Raw genomic sequence first — 15,926 nt, 5'->3', positions numbered from 1 at the left:
CGACGATGACGTTGTGGAATAAGGTCTCTCTGGCCTCTTCCTACCTCGACGATGTCCGATCCGATGAAGGGCCAGTGAGAGTTGGTTCTGCCAGATCTGTAGGTTCTCTCCAGATTTTTGCAGTTGGTGTGTCAATCAGGAGATGCAGTTGGTTGTCTTTTGTTATGGCGACTTCGACCTTTTATTTCGGTTTGTTTTGCGACAAGATCCGATTTCTTCAACCCTCTGTTTTGGTGGTGATGGATTGCAAGCATGCGTTGCTTGGGGTGTTCCCCCAACCGATGTTTTTTTTTCCAATGGTTTCAAGATCTCGTTGTTAGCAGCGAGTGGTTTTTTAGTCTTCAAAGCCTTGTGTGGCGATGGCGTTCGCAGGTGTCCCTTTCTCCTGTTGTCTTTCCAGTGCATTTTTCAAGCTCCGATGGACGACAAACAATCGAAGGAAGAAGACAATCAGAAAGCTCTTCAATGTAATTTTATTTTTCAGAGGTCGTTTTGTGTCAAGTTGTCCTTCATTTGCGTCACCTTTTGTCACCTTTTGTTTTCCATGATATAAATCAGATATGAGGCACCGTTACGGTGTCTTTCGAAAAAAAATCATGTTGTTTAGACTTTAAGTAGCCTTTATTATCCTATATAAAGGTGTCCCATAGGCGCAGAACATACATTTGTTCACGGGATTGTCTAGCTAACAAGGTTGGTTTCGTTTCAATTCAGTCAAAATTTTCATATCGTTTTTGCGTGAGGAGGAAATTAAAGGGTGAAAACATTTGTTTTCAAACAGTTTTTCAAGAGAAAAGGATGACTAAAAATACAAAGCTGCTCTCCTCGCAACTACTATGCATTGGTCAACTGCTCAATCAAATTTCTAGTGGTCAATCTCTCTTGCGTAACAATTGGAGATTGATTCTGCAAAGAGAAGAAGAGAAAAAGAAACACATATTGTGTTGTTGTTGCAGGCCAACACCAGCGATGAAGTGGATTGCCAGCTAGGTTAGAGAGGAGAGATTTTGGGTTCTAGCGGCTTTTTCATTTCTCATATCTGAATTTCACGGTGGGTGACAACCTCTATGGAAGGTAGTGGTCGAAGCAAGGTGGCAAGGTGCTGCTAGCGACGAGCTTGGTTGGGATAGGGGTGGCGAGGCAAGAGGGCACCTCATAACATGGAGGCAGGGGCAATGGATAGGTGAGAGATTGAACGAGGGTCCAACTTAGATGTGCCTTTGTCATATCTAAGAAAGAAGTCAGTAGATTTTGATATAACGTTTAACCATCGTATACAGTCCTCTTCATTTTTGCCTATGTAGACTATCAAAGATGTGTCTTTTATTACCTTAAAAAAAGATGTGTCTTTTATTAACCAGTTAATAATACTTTCCCAACTTAAGTTATTGTTGTCTTTGTTTAACGTGGCTGATTCGGTTTGTTTCTCTTAAGAAATGGCATTCAATTTAATTGCCATGCTAAGTTTATGTGCACAAGCGCTTTTGAGGATTCACTCTCAAAATATTTTGATCTTTTATTTTCGTTGTCTTTTTGAATAAACCGGCCTCGTTGCATACTTGCACAACTTTGCTCAGCAAGGGGAATCTCTTCATCATGAACCAATTGAACAAGGAAATACATACTGTCGTATGCTAGCTTTTGAAATCTGAACAGATAGAAAGAAAGTAAATATTCTACTAGTCGAAAGGGGCGACAAAACATACTCCACAATATCTACGGAATCACCCACAATGACATTAGCAAAAAGAAAAAACAAACATGCAACTTAGCACCAAAAGTGCAACAGAACGAACAATAATGATTCATTCAGCTCACAACGACACAGGCTAAGTGGGGTAAAAAAGAATAAGATCGCAAATCCTAGAGTAGGAATGTAGTATCCAGAAATGACTCGCCAATGCAACAAAAGGAAAATGTAGCCTTAGTTCAAGAAAAATTAGCCGTTAACAGTAGAAAATTCGTTTCCAAAAGGCACTTGTATGATACCGTGTGACTACCTTCGACAGCAACAGTCTTTACCAGAAAACACTTGCGTATCAAAAAATAGCAGGTGGCCCACGCAAATAGCGCGGGTAACTTGCTTTTCTATATCAATATTAGGCGTTTTATTTCAAAATAAAAGAATGTAAGTAGTTGTGTTTAGTCGTCTTATTGTTTGACAAACTTGAATTCAAAAGAAAAAGGAATACTTTATTAAGAGATGTTTTTTATCTGCTGAAGCAATAAAAAATTTATATGCTTTTAACATAATATATTTTTATATTCTTTATGGCAATGTACATTTTTGTTCGTGAGTGTTTGTTACAATTGTAGATTATTCTTATATATTTTTTGGATGAATGGTTCAATTTATACCACCAAAAGTAATAATTAGAATTTAATTTTGTGTTTGAATGTAAACACTAATGAGATATGGATGTATTCTCGTTAGTTCTTATCATATCCAAATATCCTCTCTTTTCTTTGTTCACTAATCACATGTTTCTATAGCCCATACATAAATGATTCCATATGGTCTTATAACTGCTACACCTTTTCACACATGAACTTTGCCTTCAAGTCAACAAATTTTTTGTTGTAGCTAGCCAAGTATAGCCTTATCATTTGTGCTCATCCCTCTCTTTCCTACTTCCGCTCCTATGGAGCTTTGCCATGGGAAAACCCATCCAAATGGGCTCATAGTGCTCTGCCTCTCTTCTATTCTATATTTTGCTTGCACACTTGTTCTTCGGATGCTGATACGCTAACTCCTTCATGACAATCCACTCGGGATGTCACCTATGTTGATCTTAATTTTCTTCTCTTTATTTCTTTTGATCATAATTATTCCAGTATGTGTTAAGCTGTGTTTCTCCATGGTGTCCCCACCATGCAGTTGTTATGTCTTCTTCTGCATCATAGCAGCTCTATGTTCTTTTTAAATAAGGATTTTTCTTAAAGTTACTCATATCTCTAAATGCCATCATCGTTGGTACCTCAAATCGCAGTAACTCATCAGATGGCTGACGTACACCCATCGCTCTACCTCTACCACATTTGTTAATGTATGAACAGACGCTCCACTTTTTGTTTCCACCGGTGACAACACAATCTTCCTTATGTGTTGTGCAAGAAGGTTGGGTTCTACTTCATCTGCCGATCACCTAATAACGTGTTGCTTAGCTTCAATAATGTTAGAAGAATAGCCTAGAATTTCTATTTCTCCATGGTGGTGACCAACCCTTAGCTTCCACATTTTTCTCTATGCTTGTTTCTCCCAGTACACTTTGGGGCTATGTGGAATTTCTACTCTCGTTACCAAATATAGGCATCTAGCTATATCTATCTATGTTTCTCATCTTGGCATCCATGCATGTGGATGTGATTGCATATTAACTCTCCAATTTCTCATCTCCACGATACCATCAGCTTCCACATCTTGTCTCGCTTGTACATGATGACACCTCCTAAGCCCTACCACACATTAGCCCTCTCGCTCTCGCTGCCCTCCATCTCCTCTCCAATCTTCGAACCGCCACCTTGCAGCTAGTGCTATCGCCTCAAGTTGCTCCACCAGCAAATCAACAACGCTATTGTTAGATCCAACTCATGCGCTCTCTGTGTCCCATTGTCACACTATCCCCCAATTATTAGCAATAATTATGATCACTCTGTGGGTTTTTATGACCACTAGGCCTACGCGGGTGCAAATTTTCCCTTCATAGTTTGGCTCTAACTAGTAGGCCTACTCGCCAATGGCCAACTGAAAGTGCATCTAGGCCCCTAAGTGGGTTTTGGTGAATTGAATGACAAAACGATTAAAGGACTAACTTGTTGCCTAAGATTGTGAGCAGGTTTATATTATTATACTCATGTTGTAATATTAACTCATCAAGTGAATGGGTATCATATGGTCACAATGAAGGTAGCAAGCAAGTATGTGATCCCTTGAAGACAAATAAAAGAACAACAACAAGCAAGAGTTGAATGAAGCTTGGGGATGAGTTTCATAGGTTGATCTATAACTCTCCAAGCAACTTGATGGCTTGTCTTACCAAGAGAAAAGGGGTCATCAAGAAAAGTATGAAATATTCATAAGAAGGAAATTGCAAGACTTCACGAGGACATGCTAAAAGACACGAGCATATGATCTATTCATTGGTCTTATTAGTGGATGCTTGCAAGTCATGAGAGATTCTTCATCAACTTAGATCAAGCATTTGAAGAGAATTTCAAATGAGATTTCATTTGTTGATGTCAAAAGCAATGCTAAACTTAATGTGGCAAGAATGGGTAAAGAAATCAAATGAGGTACTAGAGACGAGGGACTAAGCAAGCTTTGGATAAGTGATGGCTTGTGCCATGTGCATATTGCTAGGGTGAAGTAGCTAGTATCCGGGGGATTTCGAGGTATCATTTCTAGGCCTTACCGAGGGAAGCAATGCAACGCATCTAATCTACCATGATTGATGAAATGGAGTGACTTAAGATTCCGAGCACACTTTATCATGGACAAAGGAGAGTCTCAAGTCACTAGATCAAGTTGGATGTGCTCAAGTTGAAGGTTAGGTTGAAAGCCCTCAAGTATCTAAAGATCAAAGTTGTGGCGGAACCACCTCGGATTAGCTTGATTAAGCAAGGTTAAGCCGCCTAACATGCGACACTCCTGCCTAAACCGAGCTAACACGAAGCGCCGTCGGATTTCATCCGATTTAACCACTTAAACAGGATCGAGTCTAGCAAACCCACACGAAGGTGAGTGGTTACAGAGAATACAACAAGTCCACTGAGTTAAACAAGTTTTAACCATTTTAGTTCAACCATAAAGTCCAACATCAGAGTTTTACAAAATTCCAAAGAACAACAGAGAAAACACTAGCGGAAGACTTCGTCGGGGTCGGATGTCCTGGGTGAGGCCAGCCAGAACATCACTGAGTCCTCTCCTCGCCGTCCGAGGAGGGGTCCCACTCGACCGTCCAGCCTGGCGGGAGCTGGGGCGGCCAAGCACCAACCAGAGAGGGGTCGGACGCAGCAACTTCACCTGAAAACAGAAGCCACAACAAGGCTGAGCTACTAAGCTCAACAAGACTTAACCGATAGGAGTAAGGACTACTCCTCCTTCTAGACATGCAAGGCTTCTTGGCTGAGGGGTTTATTTGCCAAAAGCACTAAGTAACCCTATTTCAGTTTTTAGCTCAGGTTCTATGTTCATTTACCAGTCTAGGTTGTGCGGCCTATTCTAAGCATTCATAGAGCCAAACAAGATGTGTAGATATAACAACAACATTACCATCATCAGATTCCTCATTTACTCAGGGTGACATAGCGATCAAGCAATCTCAAACTGTGAGAGGCAGACGAATCGATTCGAGTTCTTTAACCATGCATGGTGAACCTAGCCTCACGGCATCCGCGCACCCGGAGGTCGCTTCCTGTGTCGGCCTTCCCCATCAATCCCCTAACCCGTGTCGGGCCCATTTCCTTTGGTGCAAGGTTCCACAGACCCGGCCTCTGCCGTCCTGTGACCACACATTGCCACCACGTGCGACAACCAGCAGGGGAAACTCCGTTCCAAGAACAATGGGGCGACCGCTCACGTCTAGGTTCAATCCGGTACTAGGCTTCCTCATCCCATACTAAGTATGAGGCTAGTACTTTCAAACACTTGATCACGAACACCACCACTGTCGGGCCTTAGCAAGATTTCATAGACAGACGGGGCAACCATCCGACCACCAAAGAGTTACCCAAAACCCTACCCCGTCCATCGTCCTTATAGTTATAACAGGAGAGTAAACATGCAACTCCTATAACTCGCGAGTGACAGGAAATCACTCGGCTTTTACCGTTTTCCTAGTTAAGCAATGCAGCTACTCGGTCCAACAGCTAGTGCTCAGATCACTGGGATGACTACGCTATGCATCTAGGGTTTCACACAACTCCTATACGTAAAATGCACAAGCATGATACAGAAGGCATGCGCAAGTCTGGTAAAACACATAGGACTTTCATGCAACCGGGGCTTGCCTTCAAGCAAGGAGGACGGGAACTGCTCGACTTCGGGGCTAACTTCGGCTTCGGAGGGTAGGAGCTCGGCTACAGCTTCTTCTTTTGGCGCCGGGTGAAGCTCGTAGAAACCGTCGGCGAGGTGCAGCTCTACACGAATGCAATGCAAGGGTTAGCTTAGACGGTTAGTTCAACAGCAACACTGGCTCGCCTGAGCCCAAAAACTTGCGACAAGGAGCAGGAGGTGATGGTGGTTCGAGAGCTGATGATGATCAAAAGGTAAGGGTAGGAAGGAACTAGTGGTCTGATCCTTGAACTAGAGGATGTGACAAACTAGGGGTCCTTAGACGCAAGCGCTGAAGGGTTCCCAAGTTTTACATGCACCCTCGAGTTGAAGAAAAAGATCACAGCCAAGCCCTCGGGCGAGGCGGATAAGGATTGGCAGAACAGACAGGGTCAGACGAGACAGAACTGGGGTCGGGCGGATAGGAGGGGTCGGGCGAGGCGGACTGGGGGTCGGCAACTCACCTTCTTCCTGAAAGGAAAATGTAGGGTCGGGAAGGAGCAGACTTGGGCGGAGGGACTAAAGCTTTGAGCAAGGGCTAAGACTGGCGATGCTCCGGCGGCGGCACTGCTTCTTGCGGATCACAAGAGAGCTCTTACGCAGCACGGAGGAGCAAGCTGCTGGGTGACTTGGAGGAACTGAGAGGGAACTGGGAGAAGAACTTTTCAAGAACTGGGTGGGTGGCGCTAGGAGCTTGAGCAGGGAGCTAGAGAAAGCTTAAGGCAACAGAGGCGGAGGGAACACTGGCGACGGGGGCATTCCTTTTATAGCTGCTGGAGCAGAGGAACGGAAACGGTGCGGAGAGAGAGAAGGGGAGCGGCGCGAAGGCCGGGGAGAAGCAATGGAGTGCTCTGCCGTGGCGGCGATTGAGCAAACAGGGTGGTGCTGCAGAACTCCGGGGGTGACGCCAGCGATCATTGCGTTCTGCCGTCAGGGCGGCGTAGGAGCGGGTAGACTGGTGGTTGGGATTTGGCGGAAAGCGGGCGTCGTCGTGCGGAAGAGGTGATAGAAGCGACCGGTTTAACGGCGCTAGAATCGAGGGCGCACAGGTGAGAAGACAGGCGGACGCGGGTGCGGGGGAGAGCGCGGAACAACAGATTGTCGGGCGGCGTCTGACAGAGCGGGGAAAGGAACTGTCGCGGCCGCGGTCGGGGTTGGCGATGGAGGAATCGTCGTGTAGCAATGACCGGGCGGCGCAACTGTGGCTGAAAGGGACGGAAAAGACGGGCGACATCGGGCTCTGGGGTCGGGATCTGGTGGCGTGATGATGGGCGCGGGAGGCGAGGCTCTGCAGAAATGGGTGCAGAGGGCTTCCGCTGCTATTGGGGAAAAGGGGCGCGGGAACCCACTCTGTTGCTTACCAGAGACAAAACTGAGCGGCAGGCGTCGGAGAAGACGAGCCACGCGGCAGGAAGACTCTGGGGCGGCCATGGAACTCGAGTGCGGCTGGCGCGGGGGATCTGGAAAAGATCTCGCGGGTCCACCGGTGGATAGATCGGACGGTTGAGAAAGATCAGCAGAATCCGACGGTGGGCTGAGCTCGCCGGGGTCGGAAAAGGAGCGAGGCGGGAAGGGGTCGGATCCAGGGGTCGGGACCGGTGGAAAAACTGAGCACTCAGGCACGGTTAAGCAAGACAGATAACTAAGGTCAAGGGCTCTGATCAAGATTAACTGGGAAGGTTTAGGGGTCGGTCGTTACAGCCTACCCCTCTTAAAAAGAATCTCGTCCCGAGATTCAAAGATCAAGGGGTGTGCTGTTCTTACCTCCTTGGTGGGACAGAAACCCTGGGAAACGCTTGTCCAGATATTCGTCCGTTTCCCATGTTGCTTCATCTTTGGTGTGGTTTCTCCAAAGGATCTTGTACATCTTTACCACTTGGCGTCGGGTGTGCCTTTCCTTTTGGTCAAGAACTCGATCTGGGTACTCGGCGTAGGTCAGGTCGTGCTCTACTTGAAGTTGTTCTTGCTCTAAGATCTCTGTTGGAACTCGGACATATTTCTTCAGTTGAGACACATGGAATACATCATGTATGGCTGATAGCTGTTCTGGGAGTTGGATCCGGTAAGCAACGGGTCCACATCTCTCCACAATCTCATAGGGGCCAACATAGCGGGGTGCTAACTTGCCTTTTATTCCAAACCGCTGCACTCGTTTGGTTGGGGAAACTCGAAGGTACACGTGATCACCAAGGTCAAACTGCAGGGGTGTTCTCCGTCGGTCGGAGTAACTCTTTTGTCGAGATTGGGCAGCCTTGAGATTTGCTTGAATTACCTTCACTTGCTCTTCAGCTTCTGCCACTAAGTCAGGGCCATAAGCCTGTCTCTCTCCTGGTTGGGACCAGTTCAAGGGTGTCCTGCATCTCCGGCCATATAGGGACTCAAACGGTGCCATCTTCGAACTGGCCTGGTAACTGTTATTGTAGGAGAATTCTGCTAAGGGCAGGCACTTGTCCCAGCTTTTATTATAGTGGATAACACAGGCTCTTAGCATGTCTTCAAGGATCTGGTTGACTCTCTCGGTTTGGCCATCGGTTTGAGGATGATACGTTGAGCTTCGGATGAGCTTGGTGCCCATAGATGCTTGTAATTGCTCCCAAAAACGGGCCACAAACTGAACTCCTCGATCAGAGATGATGGTCTTGGGTACACCATGTAGGGAAACGATACGATCGAGGTACAACTCTACATATTGCTTGACTGTGTAGGTGGTATGAACAGGAAGGAAATGTGCCGTCTTGGTCAGACGATCCACTATAACCCAGATGGAATCATACCGTTGAGTTGTAAGGGGTAATCCAACTATGAAATCCATGCTGATGTCTTCCCATTTCCAAGAGGGAATAGGTAGCGGCTGCAAGGTTCCTGCTACCTTCAAATGACTGGCCTTGACACGTTGACAGGTGTCACATTCTGAAACATAACGAGCTATCTCTGGTTTCATTCCACTCCACCAAAAGGTTTGACGAAGATCATGGTACATCTTATTGCTGCCAGGATGGATCGAGAACTTGGAGAGATGAGCTTCATCTAGGATTTGCTTCCTCAACTCGGGGTCGGCGGGCACTACTAGTCGGTTTCCATAATACACACCTCCCGTTTCGTCCTGACGGAATTGCTTATATCCTTCATCCTTTACTGAGATCTTACTGATGATCCGTTTTATTTCTTTATCCTCAACTTGTGCGGACCGAATTTGGTCCTCCAAAACTGAGTCAAGGATGATGTGACCAAGGGTTCCATGAGGAATAATCTCCAAACTTAGTTTTCCCATCTCGTGACACAGGGTTTTGGTGAAGGCTGTTGACAACAAGCAGTTGCAATGGGATTTGCGGCTGAGGGCATCGGCTACTACATTGGCCTTGCCAGGATGGTAGTGCACTTCCAACTCATAATCCCTTATCAACTCCAGCCATCTTCTCTGACGCATGTTGAGGTCGGCTTGAGTGAAGATGTACTTGAGGCTCTTGTGGTCGGTGTAGATGTTGCAGTGAGCTCCCATTAGGTAGTGCGTCCATATCTTCAAGGCATGTATCACTGCTGCCAACTCAAGGTCATGGGTCGGGTAGTTTAGCTCATGAGGTCGTAACGCACGTGAGGCATAGGCAATGACTCGGCTGTCTTGCATAAGAACACATCCGAGTCCAGTGCCAGAGGCGTCACAGTATACGTCATACGGCCTAGAGGGGTCGGGTTGAGCCAAAACTGGGGCGGTGGTCAGCAAGTGCTTCAGGGTCTTGAAGGCCTCTTCACACTTGGTGTCCCACACAAATTTGACCTCCTTCTTCAGCAACTCGGTCATCGGCTTAGCTATCTTGGAGAAATCCGGTATGAAACGCCGATAGTAACCTGCAAGTCCATGGAAACTCCTGATCTGGTGTACTGAGGTAGGAGACTTCCATTCCATGACTTTTTGTACCTTGCTGGGATCCACGGCGATACCGTCTTTGGAGATAGTGTGTCCCAGAAACTTGACGCTATCTAACCAAAACTCACACTTGGAGAACTTAGCATAGAGCTGGTGATCTCTCAGCCGTTGGAGAACTATATGAAGATGGTTGGCATGCTCTTCCTCGTTCTTCGAGTACACTAGGATATCATCAATGAACACCACGACAAACTTGTCCAGCTCGGGCATAAACACCGAGTTCATAAGGTACATGAAATAGGCGGGTGCATTGGTGAGTCCAAAGGATATGACTAGGTACTCGTACAGTCCATATCTGGTAGAGAAGGCTGTCTTGGGTATGTCGCAAGGTTGAATCTTTATTTGGTGATAACCCGAACGAAGATCGATCTTGGAGAACACTTTTGCTCCGGCTAACTGATCGAACAAGACATCAATGCGTGGCAGTGGGTACTTGTTCTTGACTGTTACCGCATTGAGGGGTCGGTAATCCACACACATCCGTAAACTGCCGTCTTTCTTCTTCACAAACAGGGCGGGGCAACCCCAAGACGATGTACTGGGTCGAATGAAGCCCTTTTCCAACAGATCATGCAACTGGGTCTTCAACACGGCTAACTCAGCGGGTGGCATCCGATAGGGTCTCTTAGATATCAGGGCTGTGCCAGGAATCAACTCTATGGAAAACTCCACTTCTCTATCAAGGGGCATACCCGGCAAATCTTCTGGAAACACATCAGGGTACTCGCAGATAACAGGGAGGTCTTCTAGACGGGCTCCCAAGAGAGGGTAAGCACAAGGAGTCGAAGACTCAGGATGGGTCAAAGATAGGGTAGAACTGCCATGGAAGGGTGAGCTGATGTAAAGAGATCGGGCTGATGTATCTAGAACAACATGATGTCGGGCCATCCAATCCATGCCAAGGATGACATCTAGGCCTTCTAGGTCAAGGATGATAAGGTTTTCCTTGAAGAGGGTGGGACCTAGCTGGAGAGGTATAAGAATAACGACCTGATCCGACGTTATCCTTCCTCCAGGAGTGGCGATCACATAGGGTTCCTTAGTGTGACCGACACTTAGCCCACATCTTTCCCTTGCCTTACTCCCGATAAAGCTATGAGAGGCTCCCGAATCAAACAACACAACAACAGCTTGATTTAAAACAAGGAAAGTACCCGTCATTACTGGCGCACCTTCGGGGAGTTCGGTCAAGCTGGTGTAGTTGAGTCGGCCTTGTCGGACTTGTACCTTGGGCCTCCTTCCTCTGGCTGCCATGGGGTTCTGACCTTGCTGCTGATTCTTGTTCCTGGGGCAGTCCTTTGCAAAATGTCCTTCATTGCCACAGGTAAAACACCGATTACTGGCTGCCGGGCGAGGTGGCGTCGGCAGGGTCGGCCGGGGCACTTGCGGCTGGAAGCCTGGAAAACGAGACGTTGTTGCCGGTGGGGGTCGGGTGATCCATTTCCCTGACTGCTGGGGTCGGTCAGGGGCTTGTGGAGGGATCATCCGGAACCTTCGAGTCGGCGGGCTCGGAAATGCCACAGAGGCTTTCCTCTTCTGGTCGGCCTTGAGAGCTTGCATGCAGTCCTCCTAAGAGATGGCCAGGTTGACCAACTCGTTATAGGTGTCCACCCTGATGGGGTTCAGCCTTTCCCTGAGCTCCAAGCTCAGTCCTCGGCGGAACCTGTCCCGCTTCTTCTCGTCGGTGTCCGCATGATAGCCAGCATAACGGCATAGGTCATTGAACGCTTGGGCGTAATGCAGCACATCCCGAGTTCCTTGGGTGAGGGCCAGAAACTCGTTGAGCTTGCGCTCCAGGAGACCTTCGGGAATGTGATGCGCCTTAAACGCCGTCTTGAACTCGTTCCAGCTGACCACGTGGCCAGCAGGCAGCATGGCATGGTAGTGGTCCCACCAAAGCCGTGCGGATCCACGCAGCTGCTGAGCTGCAAACCGCGCCTTGTTGTTGTCGGGGCATGGAGCGGTGAGGAGCTCGAACTTGGATTCGATCGTACGAACCCATGCATCAGCGTCGAGCGGTTCTTGTGTCTTTTGGAACAGCGGGGGCTGTGTCCCCAGAAAGTCCTCATACCGCGCGATATGCGGCTGCTGCTGTGCTCTTCCACCCTGTGGCTGTTACTGTTGTCCCTGCACCAGATGCCTTAGCAGCTCGGTTTGAGTTGCTAGGATTGCCTCCAATGGCGATAGGGGCGGGGGCGGGGGAAGATCCTGTCGCTGATTACTACCACTGGGCACAGATCCAGACCTAGTGCGGTGCGCCATCTACAAGAGTTAACGCCCCATTAAATTCATAACCTTAGGTGTACTCCAGCAAATGGAACGTATGAATTAAATCCCTTAATGCGACTCTTGCCAATGGTGCATCACACGTCCTCATAGAGGAAGCACATTCCTCCCATTCTCAGCATAGATAACCTCTACTTGACCTGGTACTCCACTTCAGGCAACACATGCCACATACAGACTCCTAGGATCTGATCCACTCAAACCAAGGGGTCGGACACGGTCCGTACTTGAAAAAGGGTCGGACGAGGCGGAGACTGCCTCAAAGGTCGGCGCACTCTGGCTCGCGAACTAGGGTCGGCCAACTGAACAGGCTCCCCGAAAACAGCATAGGGTTACGGCGCAACTTACTCAACCCTAGCATCCACACCATACGAGAGGAGAAAACTATGCACCGGGGTTAACTTTATACACAACGATGTTTCAACACAGGGGGTACTCAACTCAAGGCTAACCTATTACAGCTTTTCCAAAATCTAGGCTGCCAAGGAGTACAGCAAAAAGAAAGAAGGTTCCCTGAGAACCCTTAAGCTACCAATGGACACTATGAGTTGGAGAAGGGGCGCCATCTTCTTCTATGTCCATGCTGGACGCTCCCTCATCTTCCTCAGGGTCCTCCTGAGCTTCGAGCTGCATGTTGAGGGCATGCATATCCTCGAGCTCGGCTTGGTGCTCCTCCAGGTGGGCATTGGCGACTGCTAGCTCCATTTCCACCTCCATCTTTTCCTCCGAGAGCTCTATCATGCCGTCCACGAGGTCGGCGACTTCTCCTTCTAGCTCAGAGCTCCGATCTTGCATATCGTGGATCTGGATACCACGCTGGATCAGCTGGTAGGTTTGGCCTACCATGTCTCTTCTTGCTGCCTGGAGGTAACCGTGGGTATCTGCAGCCGTACAGGCGAAGAGGGTCATGGCTCTTCCTTGAAGCTCTATCAACCTGTAGAGGGCGGCCATGCACCGGATGTTGGTGGAGATGGTGACCATAGCACAGGTGGTGGCCAACACCTCGATGTTTCCAACGCGGTCAAGCCAGGCTGGGTCCAGCCGACTCCTGACGGGGAAAAGACCGATCGGGTCCAGCGTGATCTCCACGGGGTGCAACTGACAGAACTGGGTGAGCAACTGAAGGGCGGCGGATTCCCATGTGTCTTCCGGAGCGAGACCATAGGCTATTATGCCAAGAGAGGGCCAGTCAGGCCGTGCAAGGGGAGGTGGTACCAACGCTTGCACCTGGCACGTCTGAATGCCCTGTTCCATATATAACCGCCCGGCATACAAGGGCGGGGACTGATACCCAAACCACTTCAGCGTATCCCACAAAATCCCGGGAAACCCCTCGAAATGCAGGCACATTGACTGGAAGGTACCGTCCGCTCCAAAAACAACATGTCCAGGAACAGCCATCTGGAACCAAGAAAACCGAAAACCACGTGAGATAGATCCAAGGATCAGGGGTCGGATAGAAAAGCAGACGGGTTTCACCGAGAGCAACTAAGAGAAACTAGAAATCCTTAGATCAAAAGAACTCTTTCGGACAGGGTTGCTGCTGAGAAAAGGGACCGTACAACCTTTTTTAGATATGACGCATGCACAGCCTACCGTACTCTTAACCAAAAACAACGGCCTGAACTTTGGGTCTTACGCGGTCAGCGCCGGTGACAAGGCAACCATACGTCTCTCCCTATAATATCTAGTCGGTTCTAGCAACGTCTCCTAACGAACGCGATTAGCAACCTGCAGAAAAACACCACACACGAACCTTTCGGGCCAGCACCCACGAAAGCGTTCCCAATCATTACCGCTTACTATAGAAACGGCACCCATGCGTTTAAGGCTGCATGGACAGCACTCAACCGTGGAAATAGGCTCCCTTTGAATGGATCCGTATAACCCTTCGCATACTCGCGATGCGGGATCGGCACACGTATGACAAACGTGGCGAAACAACCGTGCCGATAGGTTCGTTGGAATCGAACCGTACCAACCTTCGTATGGAACACATACAGAACCTGCGCACGTGTAATAGACGTGGGCGAAAACAACCGCGAAGATAGGGTCCTTTGAATGGAGCTCCCTATCAACCCTCGCATACTCGTGATGCGGAACCCGGCACACGTATGATAGACGTGGCGAAGTGCTGGAAGAGTTAGCAACATAACCAAGTACTTATTAGTCACCTAAAACAACCCCAAAATCCCCTAGGGCCTCTCGCACTAAGTCATCCTTAACGATCGTACGAGGTTTTCAAAAGTTTCCTGCAACTTTTATCCTTTTCAAAGAAGTGTTTAGGGCTCATTGGGTTCTCTGAATGCTAAACCCGGCTCTGATACCAGCTGTGGTGGAACCACCTCGGATTAGCTTGATTAAGCAAGGTTAAGCCGCCTAACATGCAACACTCCTGCCTAAACCGAGCTAACACGAAGCGCCGTCGGATTTCATCCGATTTAACCACTTAAACAGGATCGAGTCTAGCAAACCCACACGAAGGTGAGTGGTTACAGAGAATACAACAAGTCCACTGAGTTAAACAAGTTTTAACCATTTTAGTTCAACCATAAAGTCCAACATCAGAGTTTTACAAAATTCCAAAGAACAACAGAGAAAACACTAGCGGAAGACTTCGTCGGGGTCGGATGTCCTGGGTGAGGCCAGCCAGAACATCACTGAGTCCTCTCCTCGCCGTCCGAGGAGGGGTCCCACTCGACCGTCCAGCCTGGCGGGAGCTGGGGCGGCCAAGCACCAACCAGAGAGGGGTCGGACGCAGCAACTTCACCTGAAAACAGAAGCCACAACAAGGCTGAGCTACTAAGCTCAACAAGACTTAACCGATAGGAGTAAGGACTACTCCTCCTTCTAGACATGCAAGGCTTCTTGGCTGAGGGGTTTATTTGCCAAAAGCACTAAGTAACCCTATTTCAGTTTTTAGCTCAGGTTCTATGTTCATTTACCAGTCTAGGTTGTGCGGCCTATTCTAAGCATTCATAGAGCCAAACAAGATGTGTAGATATAACAACAACATTACCATCATCAGATTCCTCATTTACTCAGGGTGACATAGCGATCAAGCAATCTCAAACTGTGAGAGGCAGACGAATCGATTCGAGTTCTTTAACCATGCATGGTGAACCTAGCCTCACGGCATCCGCGCACCCGGAGGTCGCTTCCTGTGTCGGCCTTCCCCATCAATCCCCTAACCCGTGTCGGGCCCATTTCCTTTGGTGCAAGGTTCCACAGACCCGGCCTCTGCCGTCCTGTGACCACACATTGCCACCACGTGCGACAACCAGCAGGGGAAACTCCGTTCCAAGAACAATGGGGCGACCGCTCACGTCTAGGTTCAATCCGGTACTAGGCTTCCTCATCCCATACTAAGTATGAGGCTAGTACTTTCAAACACTTGATCACGAACACCACCACTGTCGGGCCTTAGCAAGATTTCATAGACAGACGGGGCAACCATCCGACCACCAAAGAGTTACCCAAAACCCTGCCCCGTCCATCGTCCTTATAGTTATAACAAGAGAGTAAACATGCAACTCCTATAACTCGCGAGTGACAGGAAATCACTCGGCTTTTACCATTTTCCTAGTTAAGCAATGTAGCTACTCGGTCCAACAGCTAGTGCTCAGATCACTGGGATGACTACGCTATGCATCTAGGGTTTCA

This window comes from Setaria italica, chromosome V (genome assembly GCF_000263155.2).
Source record: "Setaria italica strain Yugu1 chromosome V, Setaria_italica_v2.0, whole genome shotgun sequence".
NCBI classification, from domain to species: Eukaryota; Viridiplantae; Streptophyta; class Magnoliopsida; order Poales; family Poaceae; genus Setaria; species Setaria italica.
This window is presented reverse-complemented; position numbering follows the sequence as displayed.